The sequence below is a fragment of the Conger conger genome, chromosome 4 (genome assembly GCF_963514075.1).
Source record: "Conger conger chromosome 4, fConCon1.1, whole genome shotgun sequence".
Taxonomy (NCBI): Eukaryota; Metazoa; Chordata; class Actinopteri; order Anguilliformes; family Congridae; genus Conger; species Conger conger.
Window position 1 is genome coordinate 13,423,077 of NC_083763.1, and position 18,287 is coordinate 13,441,363.

Genomic DNA, 18,287 nt, shown 5'->3' on the forward strand with positions numbered 1-18,287 from the left:
CCCCAGATTCTGACCTCTTCTGCTGGGGTGGGAGCAGGAGCTGGAGTCAGCAGCTGGGTGGTCAGAGGGTGTGTGTGTGTGTGTGTGTGTGTGAGTGTGTGTGTGTGTGTGTGTGTGTGTGTGTGTGTGTGTGCGAGAGTGTGTGTGTATGTGTGTGTGTGTGTGGTGTGCATGTGTGTGGGTGTGTGTGTCTGTGTGTGTATATATGTAAGTGTGTGTATATGTATGTGTGAGTCTGTGTGTGTGTGAGTATGTGGGGTGTGTGTGTGGGTGTCTGTATGTGTGGGTGTGTGTGCGTGAATGTGTGTGTCTCTGTGTGTGCGTGTGTGTTGGTGTGTGTGTCTGTGTGTGTATATGTGTGTGTGTGTATATATGTAAGTGTGTGTGTGTTTGTGTGTGTGTTTATGTGTGAGTCTGTGTGCGTGTGAGTATGTGTGAGTGCGTGTGGGTGTGTGTGTCTATGTGTATGCGTGTGTGCATGTGTGTGTCCCGTGTAAACCTGTGAGTATGTGTGTGTGTGTATGTGAGTGTGTGTGTGTAAACCTCTTGACCACAGATATCCAAAGTTGTGGACCAAGATTTATCTATTCCAGTTGAAATGCAGATCTGCGGTCCTGTATAAACCTGCGGTTTAAACTCCAGCTAAGCACACTGCAATTGACCCGATAAGTAAAAAAAATAAGTCTAAATTATAAATCCCTAATATAGTGCTAACTGAGTGTATATTAATCTTATTGCTGTTGGCATCACGATTCAGTGACACAGATATTCTCCTGTGCCCAAGACTCACACATGGTGCTCCGCTCCTGACTGTATTTGGCCTACTGTATTGGCATGTGCCACGCGTTGTCAGTGGGTTTATTTATTGTTAGTCTGTACGGCGCTACGATCGCACACATCACTGTTGAGCAGTGCTCCTCTCTCCGCTCGGCCCTGAGGCTCCGTGACTCGGCGGAAATGCCAGCTCTGAAGACCTGGGTCAGATGTGGAATTGTGGGAAAGGCCTCAGCCAGTGAGCTGTCAGCAGGATGGGGAAAACCACGAGCCTCTCCTCTCCCTGTGCATGAGACATCTTTATACACGCACACACATTTACACACACACACACACACACATATACACACACATATATACACACACACATACACACATATATATACACGTGTATGTACACACAGACAGAAACACATGCATACATACAATCAAACAAACACACAAACACACACATACACATATGTGCGTATACACACACACTTTGTGTTATACGGCTATTCATAACGATGTTATTAACATTAATAACTGTTGCAGTTAATAATCCAGACAATCCCCCCTGGAGCCATGCAGGGTTAAGAGCCTGGCTCATGGGTCCAACAGGGCTACACTGGGGCTTGAACCGCCAACCTTCTGGGTCCCAGTCACGTACCATTGTTACGATGCTACAGGCTGCAGAAGTTATTCATTCTACGCCCAACTGGTGAACCCAGCCATTCAGAAATTTGGCGCGTTGTGTTTTTCGGGGGGGTATTGAGAGTGCTGACAGCACTGAAATTACAGCGGTAACCAAACCCGACACACAATCCCCCCCCCACCCCTGCACTCTACCCCAACAAACTGCTGCAACTCATTGTCCGCCAGTGTGTCAGATGACTATTTGGACAACCATAAAAATCATGGGGAAACACAAAATAAAGCCTCAAATAACAATATTTTTATTCTGAGGAGAGAGAGAGAGAAAACCCGAGTGGGCTCGGCCTACGAGCGGGCACGCATTCCTGCAGTGCATTGTGGGCCAGACCGTGTTGGTTTAAGTAATGGATGGAAAGGCCACAGTAGCCGTAAATTCACCTCAGGATGTCCGCCCGGGGATTGTGGGAAGTCGACACATCGGCGCAACGGGAATCCGCTCAGATGGCGGGGCGGGGCGGGGAGGTGGGGGGGGCGGGGGGGTCCTGGGGGGGTGGGGGGGGGTGGTGGACGCGGAGGTCGTGTATCGTCTTACGCTCAGCCGTCGCCGTGGACGCACATTCCACCCCGACTGAAACCCCACGTGAATTATGCTCGCCATGCCAGTGCATGCTGGAATGCCTGCCCGGCTCGCAGAGGCGAGAAGAACAAATGAACATGTGTGGGTGAGCTGTGTGGCCCGGTAGGAGTGCCCGCTGGACTCCTTCCCAAGGTACGCAGTAAAAACAATCCACTAACCATAACCCTAACTTAACCCTAACCATCACTCTAACCTGACACTAACCTGACACTAACCTAACCATAACCATCATTCTAACCTGACACTAACCCTAACCCTAACCATAACTGTAACCTAGCACTAACCCTAACCATAACTCTAACCCTAATTCAAACTAAACCAAACCCTGACTCCAAACTAAACCTAACCCTAGCTCCAAACTTACACTAACCTTAACCCTAACTCCAACCTAACTCCAAACTAATCCTAAGTCCAACATTAAGACATACAGACCATGAAATCAAATACATTAACATTAATATGAACATAGCTGATGTGGCTGTTGTGATGGGTGAATGGCCATCCATGGTAACAACAATGCATAACACCAGCGTTACTTTCACTTTGAGCTTAAAACGATATTTTTACACTGAATTTGGCATTAAGACATTGACATTATGAAAGCAAGATATTGTTTACAAAATGAAGATTAAAGCCTAAAACTGCCAAAAATTGTTCATTCAAATGGCCGTCACGACTTATGACTGATTATGAGTGGGTCACATATGTACTGTACTCAATAAGAATTTAATTAACACTGAACATTTTACTGTGATTACATTTTACAAGATGAGGAAGGGTAAAAAGTACACTGTGTGTGTGTGCTTGCAGGTGTGCAGATATGCATGCGTTTATACACACTAACAAAGTACATCTTACACTGTGTGTGTGTGTATTTGTGAGAATGTGTGTGTGTGCACATGCATATGCGTGCGTGTGTGTCTGCAGATATGCATGGGTTTATGTACACTGATAAAGTACATTTTACACTGTGTGTGTGTGTGTATTTGTGAGAATGTATGTGTGCATGTATATGCATGTGTGTGTGTGTGTCTGCAGATATGCATGGGTTTATGTACACTGATAAAGTACATTTTACACTGTGTGTGTGTGTATTTGTGAGAATGTATGTGTGCATGTATATGCGTGTGTGTGTGTGTGTATCTACATGACTCTGAATCAAGGCTACGGGCAATGCGCTTCGCTGCAGTAGTTGCTGTGTTGTGGAGCTGAGCTCATATACTGGAGGTGAGATTAGGTGCTGAGTTTTTGCACTGTTCACACTCCCGCAGCCTGACCTGGTTAGCGTGATGAACACATGTGGGACCAGGGAGGAATTTACTGCCTTCCAACCAGAGTGGTAAAAGTTCTAAGGAGGGGACAGGAGTTAATGTTTAATTGCAGTCTGTCTGAGCCAAATGTTGTATCTCATGTATTCTTATGCTATACTGTTTCATGGCTGTAAAACACACAGACATGCACGCACACCCACTGACTGTGCGCACACACTCAGGTATACACACATATACACATACACACACACACACAAGCTCAGATACACAGATACACACATACATACACATGTGCACACACACAGACACACACACACACACACACGTGCACACACATACACATGCACATACTCACACACGCACACTCACATAAAGACAATTGATGGCTTTTTCTACTCTAAGCACATCTTGGGCAAAAAAGACGTTACACAATGCTGATACAAGAACATTTGTTTGCCTTGATTCTCCTAGCTGTAAAGTAACATGTGACTACTGTATATCAATTCACTGGCTATATATTTACAAAATGGCCTCCTAAAACAATTGTTTCACTTGGCCAAACCGGCCTATCAAGGGAAGATTCTGCGGCGGCTTGTCACCATATGTTGAAAGTTTTTTTTAAAAGGTTTTTTTTGTTTTAATGCAAATCAACAACCTGCTCTTAACGGATGGGAGGGGAGAGCATGCGGCTTCTCAAAGGGCAATTACACCCCTGATTACAGGAAATACCACCATGAACCATCACTGCCTCTGCTGTGAAACAGGGTGAACCCATGAAAAACAAAAACCGGGGAAAAGGACATTTCTCCTCCCCGTAATGTTTTCAAGGACCCAGTGTAAAACATGAAGCTCGTAAGATGTTTGAAGGACTCTCTCTCTCTCTCACTTTCTGTCACTCTCACCCCCTCTTTCTCTCTCTCGCCATCAGTCTCTACACAATAAAAAAAATCCAGTGTTAATTAAACTCTAAAAGAGTACATAGTCCAATAGGGACCACTTCACCGTTAGCAATGCTAACGGTTTTTGTCTCAGAGGTATCTTGTATCTTCTCTCTAATTGACTGGGTTTGTTATCATCCTCGGGGGGGCAGTATGGGGTGGGGGGGATTGGTGTGTGTCACTAGAGAGCAGTCAGAGGACACTTCCCTGGGCTTACTCATTTAGTAAAATTAAATAACAAGCCCCCCAGAGAACTCATTAATGTTATAGACTACTATACTCCACAAAGAGCCCTCCTGTGGATGAAAACATGGACTCAGCTGTAAGTGTGTTTTTGGCTTATAAACAATTTACTAATGTGTTATTAATGACCAAGACGAGCATTAAACAATGCCGAAGTGCCCACCCCATCCCCATCCCCCTACCCTTTAGGAAAAGAGGGAGATGGCATGATATGAGTATGGTTCTTGTTTTGTGCACCATCTATGATCTTTTTGGGGTAGTTTAGCAGGACATCAGTGGGCCAGCAGAGTATAAGGTATGTATGGTAGAATATAGAGTATGCAGTGTGATTAAAATTCAGCAAATTCCATCTCCATTAATTTCCAGTCAGCTTCCACCTTAAAATGGAATGAAATAGGTTATCAGGATTTTCCCAATATATGGAAAAATAAATGCACAAATGATTTTCATTTCCAGATATTGCAATATTTTTTTAATGCATGATTATACACTATATATTTCTCGCAACATCAGGGCCCTGTTTCAAAAAAGCAGGATTACTGCATAGGCCAGATAACTGCAGAAACCTGGTAAAAACCTATAAGTAAAACCTGGACCAACTTGTTTCACTTCAGTCCATGTTCCAGATTTGGGTGGGGTCCAGGTTTTACTCTTTAGTTATCCGGCTAACTCAGTAATCCTGCTTTGTGGAACAGACCCAGGGAGAATCTGCCCCTCCTCACCCAAGAGACTGCATCACAAAAGAGACTGCATATGTCATTTCTGAACGCCTTCCATTGGCTGCAGTTCATTCAACGCAATTCACCCACACTCGCATACCAAGCAGGGAATTATGCGCTTTCCTGTCTATGGACATTCCCACATGAGACAATCCAACCAGACCACTGGGTTCAGGATCGTCTGGCTGGCTGACTGTCTCTTCGCATCTGGTCCTCCTGGGATAGCTTGGCGGGAAGATTCACTTACTGTTTTTTCCAAAGGTCTACTTTGGAAGGGTAACTTTTCAGGATACACTTTAAAGCAGCGCTACTCAACTCCACGTCCTGCAGGTCGCCGGGTCTCCAGGCATTTGCTTCAGCTGTGCACTACACAACCCGATTTCACTAATTAGCTTATTATCTGAACCAAGCAGGTTAAATAATTAGTATTTAGTATTTAGTAACAGCGGCCGCAGGACGTGGAGTTGAATAGCGTTGTAGTTGAAGTGTAAATCTGTAATTTTTTCAATATCAAAAAGTATGTATTTGATACCCTCTCACAATGGCATTTTCTCAGCAATATCGATTCATTGTCTTAAATTTCTCCTCTATTGGGCATTTACCCCTGGTCGTGTTGGGTGTTGGGTGTTCCCTTCACGTATTCAAATATGAGTGTGTCCTGGTGAGAACATGAAATGGTTAAAAAGTGATTCCATATGTATTACCATTATCAACAATGTTGTGGGTTGTGTCTAGGAGGTCTTCTTTCTCCGAAATACCTCCAATAGCTCCATCTTCTAAGAAAAAGAAGCACTGGGTATTTTGGTGAAAACAGACATTTGTGACCACCGGTCACCACAGATGTCGCCACATCTCCCGAAATTGTAAAATTATCGATAGATGTGAATGTTTTTAATGCACCTGGACAGTGGGATTTATTTTGTAATTATTATTATCGCTTGTAGCATTTGCTTACCATGTGGAATATACTTTTCTGTCTCTTTAGTTAAAAGCATCTGTCAAATTATTATATATTTACTGTCCACTATGGTGCAGTGTGTTGTTTTTGTAAGGGCCTTATACCAACTGACTGACTGAATTTCAAACGATTTAATCCTTTCAGGTGTGAGGTCTGAAATATGTGATTAGAATATTCTCAACTGAACATTCTAATGCTGATGTAACTACTGGTGAAAGCAATGGAGCTCTAGAACACTGACTTAGAATTTTGGGGGAAAAAAACATATTCCAAAAAACCTGCTCTTCAAAGGGTTAATCCTGGGAATTGCAGCTCTGTGCCATCGGTAGGCAGAGGAAACCAGCCCCTGTGCTGGGATTGAGTCCCTGGGAGCTTTGAGGTCATCATAAGTCCAAGGGAGATCCACAGGGTTTCTCCTTGAGAGCTACAGAGACATTAAAAAAGCATAAAAACACTCACAATCTCAAGCAACCTTGACCTCTACACTTAAGTGTTGCGTGCTTCCTCAAGGATCAGCACAAACTCCCCCCCCCCCCCTCCCCAGCCCTCTCAGTGCAGGTAAAGAACAAGGTAATCGCCCAGAGAAAAGGGAACTGGAGAAGAAGGTGGTTTTACAGCTCTGATGAAAATAAAACAGAAGGACTTTGTGGTCCACAGTGCAGTTTGGAAAGACAAATATTATTTTTTACGAGTGAGAAAAGTTCAGGGCCTGCCTTTATAAAACACCTTAATGACTGAATGGCTGAAGTATTAAAGCCGGGATTGGCGGTCGACTCGACCTATTGAAAGGCCGGGTTTCGTCGGTGCGTGTCTGGTATGCGGTCCTGAAGGTGCCAGTGCTGACTTCACACCGGGAGTCACGCGATTGGCTGTAGCGTTGCCAAGGGCGGCTGGGTATGAACTGGGGAAAAAAACCAAGAGCTCCTCTGGCCGAAGAGGTGCCTGCAGCCTGACTGCATTGGCTGCGCAGGGTATGCGCTCCTCTGACACCGCGACTGCGCAGCCCCTTTGCATTGCTCGCAGGATGAGGAGAAAGCAGCGACAGGTCGCACACGACGGGATGGCAACGGCAGACAGAGCCACTCAATGACAGTGGTAACAACCCAGTTCCTGTAGCTAACATAACATAACATAATGAGGAGAACAGGCTCAGCAATGCTCACCTTTATCTACCACTAATGTACCGACTGCTTAGTTTACCTAAAAGCTAAATAGTATCTATCACTGTATCAAGTCTGGTCTTGAAAATCCCCAGTGTTTCTGCCTCCACTACATGTCCTGGCAAGCTATTCCACACAGTGACCACTCTCTGTGTGAAGAAATGTGTTATAATGTCTGTAAGCTCTACCATCATGTCTGTCTTCATTTCAACCCCTTTCAAACCTAATTTGGCAGTAGTGACAATAAGCAGTTAAATGAGGTGTGCTTTGTTAGGGTTGGGGTGAAAACCTACAGGACAGTTGGTTACCACTGCTCTATGCTGTCATTTAGGGCTACAACCATCCTGGCACCCCACAAAAGATTTTGGGGAAAATTCGGGGGCCCCACCAACATCTTGTTTAGGGCCACTAAAACCCTCAGGCCTGCTCTAGTGGCAAAAGATGCTGCACTGATGAGATATTAATTGGATTGGATATTCCAAATGAGTAAAAAATGGGAAAAGCAGGGATTACAAAATGTTTAATAAAAACTGTGTTGGAACAGTTTAAACCTGAAAGCCAGGCAGGAATTTCAGTTTACAGACCAGCCTGAAAATTCAGCCTGGCTGCAGCACTCTCTGCAAGGCTCTGTGTCAGAATGGAGCTGTTCACCTGTGAAATGAATAAACTCCTGAAATTTAAAAAACAGTGGTCTGGCCAAAGCTGTATGTTCACAAACAGTAACCAGTATGCAGTCACAGGACTGCTTCTGTTGTCAGTTGATTTAATGCATAGTATGACCTTTCACCTTTGCAACCATAACCCTCTGCATAAACCTATCCCTAAACCCCAAAGATAAACATGGAAATTTAGAACAAATGTGGGAGATATGTTGCACATGGTACAGGGGTACTCCCACTGTTCCAAACCAGGCACTGGAACCCCTCTACCCTCCCCGCAGAGTGTCCAAAAAACAACAGCAGAAGCGAGAAACGAGAGTGTCTCTGTGGTATTGAGCGAGTGGAGTATGACACATGCAGTTATTTAGAGTTATGTACCTGTACTGCATTGCACACAGAATGTTCTTGGCCCATTAACCCTTTGAAGAGCAGTTTTGTTTTGGAATGTTTTTTTTGTTTTTTTTTTCCTCAAAATTACAAGTCAGTGTTCTAGAACTTTGTTTTCAATTACCGCTTGCGATTGTTACATCAGCATTAGAAAGTTCAGGTAAGAACCTTCTAATCACAAATGTGCAATCTCAACTGAAGATTCTAATGCTGATGTAACAATCGCTACTGAAATAGAACACAAAGGAGTTCTAGAACACTGTCTTCCTATAAAACAATCCAAAAAACCTATTCTTCAAAGTGCTAAACAAACCTTGGTTCTACTGCTCTGAGAAACATTTTGAATACTGTGTTATCAGTGACACCAGAGTGTGGCACAGAACAGCCTAATTAACTTCTGTTCAGCCCACCCACCTCTGCCACCATCCATTCAGTGAACACAACACACAGTGGCCCTTCCCACTGTGGAGGCCGACCCAGCCTTGCCAACACGGGCAATTGACTGCAGGCCTAATGTGCATAGTTTAAGCATGTTAAGGATCAGTAGCTTGTAGTTTACGCTCCATTCACTGATGAATGCTAACATGGTGGTGATGGAATCAGGTTTTCACTGCAGGTCTCCATAGACCAGGCTTACTGCTCACTCCACAGAGATTTGAAAAATGTGATTCATTACCATCTATCCTATGGCAGCCTGAAAAGCAATGACAAGAATGCTGCTTTATATACATATGTGAATTTAGACTAATAATCCCCTGCATACTTCTATTTGCACAGGCAGAGGCCTGTAATGATAGTCATTTTTTATTTGTATTTTGCTTGTATCTCCATTCATCTGGGGGAAAGGCATGATGGGAAGGTTTCGGATTCCATGCACATATATCCCCTGACGTTTGGAGGACTCAGCTGAAATGTAGACGTCCCAGCAGGCATGCGAGGTATGCTCAGCCTGTACCCCAAAATCGCCCCTGCAGGGACGCTGGGAACTACCCCCCGTTCCCAGACACACACACACACTCACACACACACATACACACACAAATACACACGCAGCACACACACGCATACAGGTCTACACACACACATACACACGCAGACAAACGCACAGTACACACACACATACTAGAGAAACACGCATACAGGACTGTACATATACACACAGACACACACATAGGACCACACACACACAAGACAACACATACACACACGGACACAAACAGCTAATGCACACACAGATGTACACATTTCACATTCTCCCATCTGCACTCATATCCTCTCTCCTTCAGCTACTTTCACTCGCTTTCTCTCTCTCTCCCTTTGTCCTTCTCTCTCTCCCTCCCTTCTCAACCCCCTCCCTCCCTCCACTCACTGTCCCTCTCTCCCTCTCTCCTCTGTCTCTCCCTGTCCAGCTGCAGCACTCCTATTTTAGGGTGGGGTGGGGGCATCCTCCTGGTAGCCATTATACCCGCTGTATCTGGGTGGTCTGGCCTCATCCCTCTCTCTCTCTCTCTCCCTCTCTCTCCCTCTCTCCCTCACTCTCTCCCTCTCTCTCCCTCCCTCACTCTCTCTCCCTCTCTCTAATAGTTTTATTCTGTAGTGCCGTCGGTGTGCCTGAGGGCAGTGGGCAGTGGGTGGGGTGGGGTGGGGGGTCAAAGCCCGTCCCCGTCCAATAAGGCGCAGAAAAAGCATCCCTCTGAGCACTTCCTCCTTCTGCACCCCCTGCCCCCTCCCACACCCCTCCCAACACATGTGGTCAAACCTTAATGGGACACAGCTGGCCTTCACCACCCTCTCTCTCCTCCTCTTCCTCCTCGCCTCCATCTCTGACCCGCCCTGCCAAAGGTTCTTCCAGATGCTGCAAAGGACTTCAGCCATGCCAGAAGATGGCTTTTATACACTTCTAGCAGCGGAGTAGGTCCTGTGTGTGTGTGTGTGTGTGTGTGACCCAGCCAGGCCTGTTCTCATCCCCTGCTTTAACTCTGTGGCACTAACACTGCGCACTTACTCTATCAGTGCAGTCTCAGCCTACAGCACCCATGGAACAGTGTTGTTACCGGGGAGATGTTTGTTCAGTCGGAATCCTACAGCACCCATGGAACAGTGTTGTTACCAGGGAGACGTTTGTTCAGTCGGAATCCTCTGATGTGAATGTTCCGGAATGGCTGTGGGTGGTACTCTGATTCCTCTCCCTGGTTATTTCACTGTACACGGACAGAACCAGAAAACAAAAACAAAAAAATTAACTGAGAACTTTACGCGAAACAGCTGAGAAACAGGCAGCCGGAGCATGTCGCAGGAAATGCGCCCTTGTTGCGACTTCCGAGCCCCTTTGATGGCGGTCATTATTCCCATCTGTACGAAACCACTCAGCCGAATACTCCTCCCAGCTATAGGGCTGCTACTTATTTTCTACATTCTCCCCTAACAGGCAGGTTGAATTTGGGTCAAACCCCTCCGTTTCCCCCCTTAATACTGCTCTGTTGATGATCCCCAAACAGAAATGGAATATACACTCAAATAGTGCAAAATCAAATATATATTGCTACACTTCACAATATATGGATAAGAACTTTCACATATTTTGTTGTCTGTGAAATAATATTTTTCTGTGAACTATATCTATCATTATATTTACAATATATTACAATATTTTGATTTTCTGTTAGGGTCACTATCAAATTGTACAGTACAGTGCTTAAGTTCTACATACACCATATTTCATATAGCTGTTTTTTGTGTTCTTGTTAGATAGTGTATTCCACACACAAGTAAAAGAGATTGCTGATGAGGAACAGACAGTGCTGATCTACATCAGGATGTGATTTCAGTTAAAAACATCCCTCATGATGTATGACCTTGCTGTAAACAGACAAAGTATAAGAACAACACAAGCACAAAGGTTACTGGTAAACCCCAACAGAGCAACATTATTGTTGAGAAAATGAGGGAGGTCATTTCTTTGCGGAATGAGGGCAATATTCGGCATTTGGTGGAGATCTGCGGGGAATGAGCAGAGTATTTACTTCCTGTAAAGTGGAGGCTGTGTCAATCTAACCCCTGGACTCATTGAATCAGTAGATTCTGGGGTGAACATAAGCCAGGTCACATATTTGAAAAAACGTCTATCATCAAACACTTTGCCAATATCAAGCAATACTAAACCGGGCTAACTTTTCCTGCAGAAAGCATACACCCACTGAGCACTTTATTAGGTATTTATTAGACTTATTTTTTGACTTATTGGTTTTCTGCTGCTGTAGCCTATACACTTAGAGGTTTGATGCATTGTGTGTTCAGAGATGCTATGTGTGCCACTGTTGCAATGTTTGGTTATTTGCGTTACTGTCACCTTCCTGTCAGCTTTGACCAGTCTGGCCGTTCTCCTCAGAACTCTCTCATGAACAATGCGTTTTTGTCCGTAGAACTGCTGCTCCCTGGACGTTTCTTGTTTTTCACACCATTCTCTGCAAACTGTAGAGAAAATGTGCGTGAAAATCCCAGGAGACCAGCAGTTTCTGAGATACTCAAACCGCCAAAAAGTCTGGCACCAACAATTATTCCACAGTCAAAGTCAAAGAGCTTTCAAGTTCCATATTTCCATATCATACCATAGCATTCATCTGCATTGCATCAATGTTAGTTTTAGCATGCTTTCATAAAAGCCATTTTGCGAGCTCACTCTGCCGTACGTATATATATATAAAAAGAACGACGTGGCAATAATTCATGACTCATAGAGCTCTGTAATTCCGAGCTTTGAAACTTTGAGCAGTTGTGAGTGCTTTTTGACCCACTCGCTTTTGAGTTGTGTGAATAGTCTGTGATTACTCACGCTAGCCCGGCGCGGATACTGTCCAAACTCAATGGCGTCGCCGCGCTGAAAGCCTTGTTTAAGTGGATTCTCTACTGTATGAATCCGGTGAATAGTTTAAGTGGCTTTCTTGAAGTATGACAGCTGTCAAAGACACTCGGCCCCCACTCCTGAATTCATTATGTCGTGCGAGATGTTTCCTTAGATCTGTGATCTGTGAGAGAGAGAGTACCGGGTTGTAGGAGTAGGGCTGTTTCCCCCAATAGTTCCTCCCCCTGTTGGTGGAACTCTGAGTTTTATTTTAGAGGGGTCAGGGTTTTTTTTTTTAGGGGGACAGAAACCATCCCACCCCCTTGGTTTGTCACCCTGGGAGTGCCGGCCCCTCTGTTTACTGGGCTGCAGACGCCCAGGCTAAACAGGAAGTTGAGGGGGGGGGGTCTGTCGCTGGGGGGCAAGGACGAAAGAGCCAATCACACGAGCGGGAGATCAAGACAGCGATAAACAGGCCAAGGTGCCCGCTGTCATCGGGATCTGTCCACACGCCTGCCCTGCGTATGTGTGTGTGTGTGTGTGTGTGTGTGCGTATGTGTGTGTGTGTGTGTGTGTGTGTGTGTGCATGTGTGTGTGTGCATGTGTGTGCGTGTGTGTGTGTGTGTGCGTGCGTGCGTGTGTGTGTGTGTGTGTGTGTGTGTGTGTGTGTGCATGTGTGTGCGTGTGTGTGTGTGTGTGCATGTGTGCGCATGTGTGTGTGTGTGTGTGCATGTGTGTGTGTGCGTGTGCATGTGTGTGTGTGTGCACATGCGTATGTGCATGCATGTATATATGTGCACATGCGTATGTGCATGCATGTATATATGTGCATGGGCGTACCTGTGAATGCTTGTGTAGACTTGCGTGCGTGCACATATGTGGGAATGTGTGCATGCACGTGTAATGTGTGTGCATGTGCTGCACCCCCAGAAACAAAAAATTTGTAAAATAAATAATAATCATAAAGTAAATAATCATACTAATAAAACTTGAATTCAAAGTTTTATTTAAACAAACTGTGGTTTGATTTAGACACCTTTTGGATGCTCAAGGTCCTCCTAAGAGGTGCTAGGCCTTGTCTGTGAAAAGCACACACATGTGTGTGCTTATGATGGTGTGTGTGAGAGGGTATGATAGTGTGTGCGTGTGTGATGGAGTATGATCGTGTGTGTGTGAGAGAGTATGATGGTGTGTGTGAGAGGGTAAGATGGTGTGTGTGAGAGGGTAAGATGGTGTGTGTGAGAGAGTATGATAGTGTGTGCGTGCGTGATAAAGTATGATGGTGTGTGTGAGAGAGTATGATAGTGTGTGCGTGCGTGATAAAGAATGATGGTGTGTGTGTGCTTATGATGGTGTGTGTGAGAGGGTATGATAGCATGTGCGTGTGATGAAGTATGATTCATGCCCTAAACGGCCAGTCGCCCTGCCCTGTGTTTACCTGCGCGGTGCAGAATCAGCGCTGGCACGCCGGAGCGCCGCAGTCTGACGGCAGAACCGCGCTCTCGTCCGGCGGGTTTATTTGAGCCGCGCTGACAGAGAAAACAAACAGGCGGGGAACGGAGAGGGGGCCGCCAGCGTCCGTCTGCAGCGCGTTTACGCCTCGGCTCCGCTCGGCGTGAATCACGCCTCCCCCCGATCGCGCCGGCGCTCCGCGCAGGCCGACATGTGTTTGCGTGTCCCGGCGCCCGGGCCGTCCAAAGAAATGTCAGCCTTTACATGGAGCAGAGACCGCAGAGGGCTTGCCGGTGATGTCAGCGTAGCGTTACGGTCGAGGCTGCGTGCGTTCGCTCGCCCCCGTCAGCGGGTAGCCTGTCACTGTTTGTGTGTGTTGGTGGAAATGTAAATAGAGGGATTGGAATGAATGAGTGGATAAGTGAATGGAAGGAGGAGGGGGGGAGGGGGGGTGGGGGGGGAGTGGTTGAGCTGGAGGAAATGACATCATGATCTGTGGTGGTGAGAAGACTTTCAGGCTGATGAAGCGATGGGCCTTGTCCAAAATAGCCTCCTAACTAATGTGATCTCTAAATGTGTACTATCTGCCTACTGTTACCTACTGTTTAGTGCCTATATGTTCTTACACAATGTGCTCCTCTGAATGTGTACTGTCTATGAAAGATACCTACTGTTTATTGTCTATATTTTATCATGCAATGTGTTGCTCTAAATGTACTAGTGTACATAAAATCCCTGGATGATATACTTATTTACATTGTATCACTGAGTGTATCTGGGAGCAGGAAGTAAATCCTGGAAATATGTATAACATCTAGGGATTATGTACACTATATTTTGAGAAAACTTTACTCACTGAACAGCTTTCTCATTCAGTGTACTTGATGTGTATACTCTATAGTAGGCAAGCCTTGGAGTATCTGCCTCCCTGTTCTCTCCCACAGCGTGCTCGGGTGCTGATCTGGGGTCATTTTTGCTTTGGCTCTTATTGCTGGGTAAGGCTGGAGTATGGACCAGGTCAACATGATCCAGGGTCAGCATTCCTACTCTGAGATGTAGGGTCAGATTATGCTTAGTCCTGGACTAAATTCAGTTTTATATGGGGAATGTCCATTTAAAATTGAATTTAGTCTTTGAAATCCAGTCCAGGACCTTCATTTATCCATCAGTTGAGCTACACATCACAAAAATCACTCTCCCAAAAACTCTCATTCTATAGGACAGGTATCAGCTCCCACAAACCTGTTGTCATCAGCGATTCCTAAACCTGTAGATCAGGGGTGTCCAATCTTAGGACCAGTGTGGGTGCAGGTTTATTATTTAACCCCAAAACTAAGACACCTGATTCCATTCATCAAAATCTTGACTGAAGACCAGGATCAGTTAAGTGATTAAATCAGGTGTCACAGTCCTGGACTAAAACAAAAAACCTGCCCCTCCACACACCAGCCCTTCACAGATTAAACTGGACACCCCCAGCTGTGGATAATTAGATCTGGGGGGTCGTCTGCCACCGGGAAAAAAGGGGGGAAAAAAATAAGATGGGGCCACCTCGGCGGTATGGTCAGCGGCGGAGATAAGTGGCGGACTCTGTAGCAGCGTCTGGCGACCTGCCAATCGCAGGGGACGAAGAAACGCAGGGCTGTTTCCTCTCTCGCTTTGGTAATCGCCTTCATTAATAGCAGCCTGCGCCGCGGTGAGCCTTTTTTCCTTCTCGCCGATCGATTGCTTTCTCACCGGAGAGCGTTAGGAGATAAACCGTCGCCTCTCCGGAGTTCGGAGTTATCGATGGGTCGGCCGGTCGCGAGGGTCACTCTACTCTCGCGGGTGGTCAGGTAGAGCGGTGCTTTCTGGGATAGCAGCACCTGGTCTGTTCTTAGGACACCTGTCTGTGCATTAGAGTTAGCTAGCTGGTAAATGGAAGGGAAAAACTAATGAAAATATCCTGTTATAGGGAAGCCTCGGTGACCAAAGAAATCGGGTAAAGGTCTCTGTGTCTCAAAACTCAAGTTCAGAGGCAGGAAAAACATTCTATCCCCTTCAGATACCAACATAAATCAGATAGATAAGCATATAAGCGGATTACTCAGAATTTTAAAAGCAACATCTGTTTTCATCAGTCGTATTTTATTAGGGTAAAGCCTTATTTTACAGCCTGTTAATTACCTAGTATTTACTGGGTAAGCACACAGCTACTTGTGCAATTATGAGGAAACTACTTTGAGTTCAGCGGTAAGCGCTATGAAACAGTCGGTCGGGACCACATGTAAGTACGATGTACAGTATGTACCGCTGAAATCAAAAGAGTTACCCAATAAGCAGCTGGTGTTTACACTAGGTTTTTAACAGGCTGTAAAACCAAGCATTACCTTTCATTAGTCATTTGAATAAAATGACTCCCTTCATTAGGATGGTGTTCTGGTTGGTGACATGATGTCAGGAGGGTCTTCAGATTGTGCCAGTATCAACAGTCACTCAGGGCCACCCATGACCCTTTTTGGAGCCCAAAGTAGAATTGTATTTGGGGAGTGATTTGGAGGGGGGGGGGGGGTGATCGTGGACTAGGGGTGTCATACAGTGGTTATAGGCCCAGAAGGGGCCCTTTCATGGGAGGGTGTTAGTCTGTGCACTGCGTATCTTGGCAGCAGCACGATTACTGCTCTTTATATACGCATCTGACCCCGCTTTGAGAAGCAGCAGCCTCAGTCCATAGGCGTCTCTTTTCAGTGTTTCAGTGTTTCGGGGAATTCATGCTGATCTCCCAAGGGCTTTTCAGAAAACTTCCGCCAGCAAAAAGACTTCCAGTATTTCAGATATGTCTCTGGCCCCGGTCCGGAGGCAGGACGTCCTGTGACCAACACCCCTGTGAGGCAGAACAGCTGGCTCTCAGCACGAAGCACTGCAGTACTGCTACTGACCTGAGGAGGACAACCGACTTACTCTTCCTCTTCTCTCTCCTCTCCTCTCCTTTCCCCTACTCTCATCCTCTTCTTCTCTCCTCTCCTCTCCTTTCCCCTACTCTCATCCTCCTCTTCTCTCTCCTCTCCTCGTCTTGTCTCATTCCCTCTCCCCTCCTCCCTCTCTCCTCTCATCTCCCTTCCTCTCTTCTCCTCTCCCCTACTCTCATCCTCCTCTCCTCTCCCTTTTCTCCTCTCCTCTACTCATTCCTTTCTCCCCTCATCTCTCCTCCTTTCCTCTCTTCTCCTCTCCACTACTCTCATCCTCCTCTCCTCTCCCTTTTCTCCTCTCCTCTACTCATTCCTTTCTCCCCTCATCTCCCCTCCTCTCCTCTCTTTTCCTCTCCCCCCCCTCTTTTCTCTCTCCCGTCCCCTCTTCTCTCCTACTCTCATCCTCCTCTCCTCTCCCCGTCTTTTCTCTCTCCTCTCCTCTATTCTTTCCTCTCCCCCCTCTCTCCTCCTTCCTCTTCTCTCCCCCTCTCTCCTCCTCTCCTCTCCTCTCTGCTTTGATTCATCCCACCCACCGAAATGAAAGGCTGCTGAGGGCATCCCCAGCCATTGAGGGCCAAGCGTCAGGCGGGTGGGGGGCCAGGGGGGGCCCCAGGGGGGCCGGGGTGCAGTCTCACCCTCCCTGGAGGACGCTCTCCATGCCGTACCCTGGAAGCCCCATTCAGCCCCCGTCCTAATGAACACTCCTGCCCCCATTCACCCCCACAATGGAGCCCTCCAACTGCCATTGTGCCTCCCCACAATGGGGAACATCGCTCCAATTAAACCCCAGAGACAATGGCGGGGGGCGGGGCCCGGGTGGCTCTCCTGGTTGTGTGTGTGTGTGTGTTTTTATCGGTGTGTGCGTACGCGCGTTCAGGTGCGTGCCTTTGTGTGTGTTCATGCAGGTGTGTGTGCGAGCGAGTGGGTGTACATTCACGTGTGTGTGTAGACGTGTGTGTACGAATGTGTGTGTATGTCTCTGTGTGCGAGCGTGTGCGTACATGCAGGTGTGTGTATGTCTCTGTGTGTGGGTGCGTACGTGAGCATATGAGCGTACATGCAGGTGTGTGTGTATGAGTGTGTGTACGAATGTGTGTGTATGTCTCTGTGTGTGGGTGTATGTGTGAGTGTATGAGCGTACATGCAGGTGTGTGTGTATGAGTGTGTGTGTATGTCTCTGTGTGTGGGTGTGTGTGTGAGCATATGAGCATACATGCAGGTGTGTGCATGTCTCTGTCTGTGGGTGCGTGTGTGAGCGTATGAGCGTACATGCAGGTGTGTGTGTATGAGTGTGTGTGTATGTCTCTGTGTGTAGGTGCGTGCGTGAGTGTATGAGCGTACATGCAGGTGTGTGTGTATGAGTGTGTGTGTATGTCTCTGTGTGTGGGTGCGTGCGTGAGCATATGAGCGTACATGCAGGTGTGTGTGTAGGCGGGTGTGTATGGGGCGAGGTAAGGAAAGAGGGGGGTCATGGGTAATGAGCGCTCCTTAATGGCCGTATCTCCGCGGAGGTCTGCTGAAGTGCCGGTGCTTTAGATGTGCCATTAGGATCAGCAAGATGCAATTACAGAACCCCCCCCCTCCCCGCTCTCCACTCCCCAACCCCACCCTAACCCCACCATGCCCCCCCCCCTCCACCTCCCATCCTCAGCCATACCAATGATGTC